The sequence below is a fragment of the Muntiacus reevesi genome, chromosome 20, assembly GCF_963930625.1.
Source record: "Muntiacus reevesi chromosome 20, mMunRee1.1, whole genome shotgun sequence".
In the NCBI taxonomy this organism is placed as follows: Eukaryota; Metazoa; Chordata; class Mammalia; order Artiodactyla; family Cervidae; genus Muntiacus; species Muntiacus reevesi.
Genome location: NC_089268.1, coordinates 9243898 through 9252079, shown reverse-complemented (window position 1 = coordinate 9252079; position 8182 = coordinate 9243898).

Below are 8182 nucleotides of genomic sequence, written 5' to 3'. Positions count from 1 at the left end.
CGCCTTCTCTGGGCCTTCTCCCCTCCTGCCTCAGTCTATCCTCTCAATGTACTTCTCTATGTATCTCTCTCCATCTATATCTTTGTTATCTTCTTTTTGTATCTCTCTCCCTTTCTCTTTGTTGTCTCTGTCTGAAGGACCCTTTCTCTCTCTGTTAATCTCTTCATTGGTTTTCCTGTCTTTCTGTCTCTGAATGTGCTTTTCTTTTTATATCCATGTTCAGCTTATGAGTGCTTCTCTTTCTCTGTATTTTGCCACCTCTTCTCCCTCTATGCCTCTCATGTGCATTTCTGCACTTACTGAGCCTGCCTCTCAGAGTGTCTCCTGTCCACCTCTTCACGCCTCAATCTACTGGCTCACATGTCTGTCACTGCTGCGCTTTCTGTCATTCTCTCTGCCCGTTATCTCTCTGTGTACATTCTCTCTGGATATTATTCGTCTCTCTGCTTCTCTCTGTCTCCACTTCTCTTTTGGGATACAAGTTTCTGGCTTTCTCTGGCTCGTGCTCTGTGTATGTCTCTTGAGTTCTGCTCATCCTTGTTTCTGTCTCTTATTTTCTCCTTTGGGAATCAAGCATTTTCCACATGGCTGGTGATACGGCCATCTCAAATTCTCAGCCCATCACCCAAACGACAAAAGACCATTATGTTGAGTTCAAATTAATAATCTAGATGAAGTCTGATTGAGTGACACTCCCAGCTTTCACTTGGACAGTCACAGGACAGTCACTTTATCCATAGTTATGAGGGACTCTGACCAGGGTTTGGGCTTGAACACAATTCTCTGTCATAGATGGGGACTTTTTTCCTTTCCCAAAACAAGGGTGGAGAAGAGTAAGACTGGATGGATAATCAACATTGTCACCACCATCATCCATCATGCAAAACTTTGATACCTGAAGTTTCTCTGTCTCTGCTTTTCTGTTTGAAAAAATATTCAGATGTTTCCTTTATGTAGAATTTATGTAGGCTGTATACAACCAATGCTTCACTCTCCTATTCTAAAGGGAGAAATACTAGATCACATTGACCTCCAAATCTAGGACTTCTGATGATGTAAATTTCTTTTTCTACCATGGGTATGGCTCTTAGTGGTCCAAAAATTGTGGTGAAATGATAAGTTCACCCCTCATTAATACATGAGGAAATGATAGCATAAGCACAACAAAACTATAATCATCAAATGAGTGAAAGGTTCAGAGTGCGTCCAACTTACTGAGCTGGCAGAGGAGCATCATAGGTCACAGAATCTGGCTGAATCTTGGCTCTGCTCCCGAGGAGGGTTTACACTGCCCTGGTTCTACCCGACCCCTCTGTGAGATGGCCCAGGACAGGGCTCTCCTGTGTCACATAACTTAGAAGTCCTCTTCATTTTGGTGGGTTTAAAGGGGCACGTGGCTTTGTGTGGGCACTCTGGATGCTGAGGAATATCTTAGGCATGTAAAAATTTTTTTTTTAATTTAACCAAGGCATTTAAAAAAAATGATTTGGAAATAAATTAAGGATATTACCTCTTAAATAAATTAAGAATACTACTGAGGTAGTATTCTGAAGAATTATTCTTCTACACTACATAGTAATCTTTCATTGACATTCTTCTGCTATGAAATGAACAATCTTTAGATAGATTTGACATAACATTTAGAAATTTTTAACTTTTAAGTTTATGTGTGTGTTTTTAATAGTGCATTAGAAAAGATGCAGAATTTCATAGAAGACAACTTCATATTCGAACCTATGCATATTCGAACCACTCAATGCTGAATATAAAATCCCTAATTCTTTTTTTTTCCGGGAATTTTTTTTTCTCTCACTTCTTTCTTGTTTTTTCATAACCTTTCTTTATTTTTTTTAAATTATGAATTTATCTATTTTAATTGGAGGCTAATTGCTTTACAATATTGTATTGGTTTTGCCATACATTGACATGAATCTGCCACGGGTGGACATGTGTTCCCCATCCTGAACCCCCCTCCCACCTCCCTCCCCATCCCATCCCTCTGGGTCATCCCAGTGCACCAGCCCTGAGCAACCTGTCCCATTCATTGAACCTGGACTGGCGATTCATTTCACATATGACAATATACATGTTACAATGCCATTCTCCCAAATCATCCCACCCTCTCCCTCTCCCACAGAGTCCCAAAGACTGTTCTATACATCTGTGTCTCTTTTGCTGTCTCACATACAGGGTTATCGTTATCATCTTTCTAAATTCCATACATATGCATTAGTATACTGTATTGGTGTTTATCTTTCTGGCTTACTTCATTCTGTATAATAGGCTCCAGTTTCATCCACCTCATTAGAACTGATTCAAATGAATTCTTTTTAACGGCTGAGTAATATTCCATGGTGTATATGTACCACAGCTTCCTTATCCATTCATCTGCTGATGGGCATCTAAGTTGCTTCCATGTCCTGGCTATTATAAACAGTGCTGCGAAGAACACTGGGGTACGCGTGTCTCTTTCAGTTCTGGTTTTCTTGGTGTGTATGCCCAGTAGTGGGATTGCTGGGTCATATGGCAGTTCTATTTCCAGTTTTTTAAGGCATCTCCACACTGTTCTCCACAGTGGCTATACTAGTTTGCATTCCCACCAACAGTGTAAGAGGGTTCCCTTTTCTCCACACCCTCTCCAGCATGTATTGCTTGTAGACTTTTGGATAGCAGCCATCCTGACTGGCGTGTAATGGTACCTCACTGTGGTTTTGATTTTCATTTCTCTGATAGTGAGTGATGTTGAGCATCTTTTCATGTGTTTGTTAGCCATCTGTATGTCTTCTTTGGAGAAATGTCTGTTTAGTTCTTTGGCCCATTTTTTGATTGGGTCATTTATTTTTCTGGAATTGAGCTTCAGGAGTTGCTTGTATATTTTTGAGATTAACTCTTTGTCTGTTGCTTCATTTGTGATTATCTTCTCCCAATCTGAGGGCTGTCTTTTCACCTTGATTATAGTTTCCTTTGTTGTGCAAAAGCTCTTAAGTTTAATCAGGTCCCATTTGTTTACTTTTGCTTTTATTTCCGTTACTCCAGGAGGTGGGTCATAGAGGATCCTGCTGTGGTTTATGTCAGAGAGTGTTTTGCCAATGTTTTCCTCTAGGAGTTTTATAGTTTCTGGTCTTACATTTAGATCTTTAATCCATTTTGAGTTTATTTTTGTGTATGGTGTTAGAAAGTGTTCTAATTTCATTCTTTTACAAGTGGTTGCCCAATTTTCCCAACAGCACTTGTTAAAAAGAGATTGTCTTTTCTCCATTGTATATTCTTGCCTCCTTTGTCAAAGATAAGGTGTCCATAGGTTCGTGGATTTATCTCTGGGCTTTCTGTTCTGTTCCATTGATCTATATTTTTGTCTTTGTGCCAGTACCATACTGTCTTGATGACTGTGGCTTTGTAGTTTTTCTGGGAATTTTTGCAATAACTCATAATTTTGTGTGGTGTATTATGAAACCCTAATGGGGGAATCTGTTAGGCAGTAACAGTTGATAAAACTAAATTCTTGATGAATTGAGATCCTGAAATGCAGGCTCAATTACTGTAGCTTCTCTCTCTTTTTGCTATGACTTCAAGTATTTCAATTGCAGCCCCAGGTCCTCAGCTTTTCTATTCTTTTCTCCTGTGAATGAGCAGGAAAGGATGACAAAGAGACAGATTCCTCTGATCCATCTTCCCAGGTTACATTTTAGTGAAAAACTTTTCAAATGACAGGCATTTAGACCTTTATTAGGAAAGAATTGCATCACATTTGTAAGGTTCCTAAATGGTCATTCTACCCTCTCACACAGATTTTCCCTGGCTCCTCCTAGGTAGCAGACACATCTCACCCTAAGTGTTCCCTTTTTGTCTAACTTCACTTCTAACAATGTATTTACGGAGCAGATACCTTAATTTTTAAACTATTTTACTTAGTTATGTTGGATTTTTGGTCATGAGCAGAAAGTTTGCCTCTTAAAGATGATTTATATTTATGCTTTTGATGGACTGAATTGAAAAGATTTGATTCTTTCCTGTTGTTTAAGACACTGTCATTTCTTTTCTGAATTATTGAAACAGCCTCCCACTCATTTCTCTATTCCTTTCTCAATTCCTACACTTTATTTTCCACAGAGCAATAAGAAGTATTCTGAAAACCTAAATCACATCACATCTATATAAGGCCTAAATATCTCAAGTGTTTTCCTACAGTACTTAAAATTAAATCTAGATTCCTCAGTTGGCTAACAAAATCCTCTGTGACTTGGTCTTTGTTCATATTTCTGAGTTCATCATATGCCTTTCTACAGTTCCACTTCATCTGTTTGGGTTATACTGGATGCTCTAAGAAATCAATCTTAAAATCTTAAAAATCTTAAAATCTTAAATCAATCTTAAAAATTCAGAAGACTAGCAAGGCTGCTGAAGAAAGTGAAATTCCCAACTTTTAGACTGTGCATACTTTCCCATCAGTATAGCCCCTGATATAGAACAGGGAATATATTTGCGGTTGGCTTCATGGAGATCTCTGTTTCAGGGCTTCATCTGTCTGGAATCTTTTCTGTTTTGCTGTATATTTGTTGTATATTTGTACTCTTGTGCCAATACCACACTTCCAATGACTATAATTTCATCATGTGCTCTGATATCTGGAGTGTCTTCCCTCTTCCACTCTAGATTTTCTTTCCAGAATTGTCTTGGCTACTTTTGCACACCGACACACATAGAGGCCTTCATTCAGCAGGATTACATCATTATCATCCCGTGTTAATTTTGGTGTTCCCCATATTTCTCTTTGATGAATAGGAAATAGTACTATTTGAGTGGGATTTAAAAGTTGTCTCCATACTGTGCTCTCTACAGGAACAGAATTGCTTCATCATATAAGATCTTAAAGTCAGCAATCTTGCTAAATTCTTATAAACCTCAAAAGTGATTTTTTTCTTTTTTGATTCCCTAGCACCATGCAGAACTTCCCCAACCAGGGGCTGAACCCACACCCTTTACCATGAAAGCCCCTAGACCACTGGTCCACTGTACTGCTGTAGGGGGCCCCTCTTGTAAGTGACCTTGAAAAATATTTTGATCGCCCCCAAACACAGTTTTTGTACAGAGGTATAAGGTATTAAAAATAATAGGTTTGTCTCTCCCTTTCTGACCTTTTTAGCTTCTTTCTTTCTCTACTTCTTTGAAAGAGATATCCAGTAAACTAGTGAATAGATGTCATAACAAGCTGTTATACTTGTTTTGTTCCGGAACCCATATCATCCATCTGTTTTGAAGTTCTCATTCAAAGTATCTCTTTTGGGGCTGTTAGTGCCTGAGACAAGAGGAAATGGTGTTTATCTAATTTCTGTTAATCACAGAAAGCATGTTAAAAAGTGATGGCTTCTCCAAGAGAAACTTTTCAGTACTCAAAAGTTGACATTTTTATATGATTCGGAGTACATCTAACTCTTCAGTGTTAAAAAAAAAAAAAAAAAACTCTTCAGTGTTCTGGCTTTCTACAAATGAATAAGCAGTCAATATGTCATCCATTGGGACATGGTACCCTGAAAGAAAATGCCCATGAAGATGATAAATTGGTGGAAAGACGTAGAAGCAAGGTCTTGGCCCTTGGGTGGAGATGCCAAGGTCTACTGCTGATGGAGGTAATAAATTAGCACTGACACAGACAGCGATTGTGAATACACATTCCTAAGTGTAAGGCTCCACTATAGTAGGCATTCAGCACTATTATTTATTTATGGCAGAAGAGGGCATTGATTTGGCCTAAGGAGTTTCCCTCCCCACACCCCCGGTTGTTCAAGTGGTAAACATGGCCTGTTTGTATAAGAAGAGCCAGAAGAACAAAATTTACTTTAAATGCTTTTAAACAGAAAGGAGTTTCTTGGAAGGCTTACTGTGGCTTGGAGAATCAGCAGGTCATGGGGTGGAACCAAATCAGGCAACCCGGGAAGCTAGCCTGAGTCAGAAGCATCATATTAGAGAAGGTCCTGACTACAGGAAGCCACTGTTACACCTGTCTTTTTACACCATGAAGTGACAATATCTCCTAATTCTGTGGCCAAAAACGAAGCGCACCCACACTGGTGTCTTCTCAGGAAAGAAAACTGTCAGCATGTCCAAGCTTCTCTAGAATGCCTCTGATCAGTCAGATGACATCTAAGATAATCCAAGAATGTGGACCTGGGTATGATTGTACTAAGTGAGTTAAGTCAGAGAGAGAAAGACAAATATCATATGATATCACTTGTGTCATATGATGCAAACAAGAGACATCAGTTTGCTGACAAAGGTCCATATAGTCAAAGATATGGTTTTTCCAATAGTCATTTATGGATGTGAGAGTTGGACTATAAAGAAAGCTGAGTGCCAAAGAACTGATGCTTTCAAAATGTGGTGTTGGAGAAGACTCATGAGAGTCCCTTGGACTGCAAGGAGATCCAACCAGTCCATCCTAAAGGAGATCAAGCCTGAATATTCATTGGAAGGACTGATGATGAATCTGAAACTCCAATACTTTGGCCACCTGATGTGAAGAGCCAACTCACTGGAAGACACTGATGCTGGGAAAGACTGAGGGCAGGAGGAGAAGGGGACGACAGAGGATGAGATGGTTGGAAGGCATCATCAACTCAATGGACATGAGTTTGAAAAAACTCTGGGAGATAGTGAAGGACAGGGAAGCCTGGTGCGCTGCAGTCCATGGGGTTGATAAGAGTCAGACATGGCTTAGTGACTGAGCAACAAATCACTTGTACATGGAATCTAGGAAAGTGGTACAAATGAACTTACTCATAAAACAGAAAGAGACTCACAGATGTAGAAAACAGACTATGGTTACCAGGGGGAGGAGTGCGGGAGGGATGAACTGACAGGTGTAGACTGACACATACACACTGCTGTATGTAGAACAGGTAACTAGGAAGGATCTGTTGTGTGGCGCAGGAACCCTGCTCCGGACTCTGTAATGGCCCATACGGGAAAGAACCTAAAAAAGAATGGATGTGTGTGTATGTGTACCTGGATCACTTTGCTTTGTAGCAGAAACTAACCTGATATTGTAAATCAACTATACTCCAAAAAGATTTTAAAAATCATATGATATGATTAGAGGTGGAATCTCAGAAAACATGATACAAATGAACTTATTTACAAAACAGAAACAGACTCACACAGAAAACAAATTTATGGTTATCAAAGGGGAAAGGTGGGTGGGAGTGATAAATTAGGAGTTTGAAGTTAACATATACTCACTTTTATATATAAAATAGATAACTAATAAGGACCTACTGTGTAGCACAGGGAATTCTACACAATATTTTGTAGTAACATGAATGGGAAAAGAATTTGAAAAAGAATAGATATGTGTATGTTTATAACTGAATCAATTTGCTATACACCTGAAACTAACAGAACATTGTAAATCAACTATAGTCTAATATAAAATAAAATTTTTAAAAAAATAATGAAGAAAAAAAGATTATCCGTGAATGTGCTCTCTGTCTACAGCACAGCTCAGAAGCATTAAAAGAAGTCAAGAGGTACATTGTTTGAAAACCCACTACACAGGGGACAGGGAATTCTTAAAAATACTTTATTTCTCTTAGTAATATCAGTTATTTCCAGATAGGACCCTCTACAATAAAAAATAAAGGGGGATGGTATTGTTACACAATAGGTGATGTGCAGATCAACCACTTTCGGGTTCAATAGAGATTTTCTACTTAGAACAACGACAATGTCTAGTCAATTTTTTGTCTCAAACTCACAACCAGTTCATTTAGGTGCGATTCTCAATGAGAAATCACTGATTTGCCTGTCTCTTTATGCACTATTTTAAGCTATTTTTATGGCTTCCTTCTTTTACCGACGGATGACTGGCCTGAGAAAGGCCGTATCTTGCAAGCACAGGCTTTGGTTTCACTGAGGAGAAGCCAGCATTACCACACGTTCCCTTTCAGTCTGCTGTGGGCAGGGAGTTTCCAGAAAAGCAGAGTAATCTGGGCAACTCTTCCACAGGGTGTCTGTCCTTCCCTCTGCTTTCACTCACTTTTCTGTCCTCTCACTCCAGAAAAATCACATTCTTTGTCTCTTTATGGCTGTAAAACAGTTTACTTGAAGTGGTAAAATAGAACTCTATATAGAAAAGCAAGGTAAACCCATTGATATCACTATACATACACAAATGGCTAAATTAAAA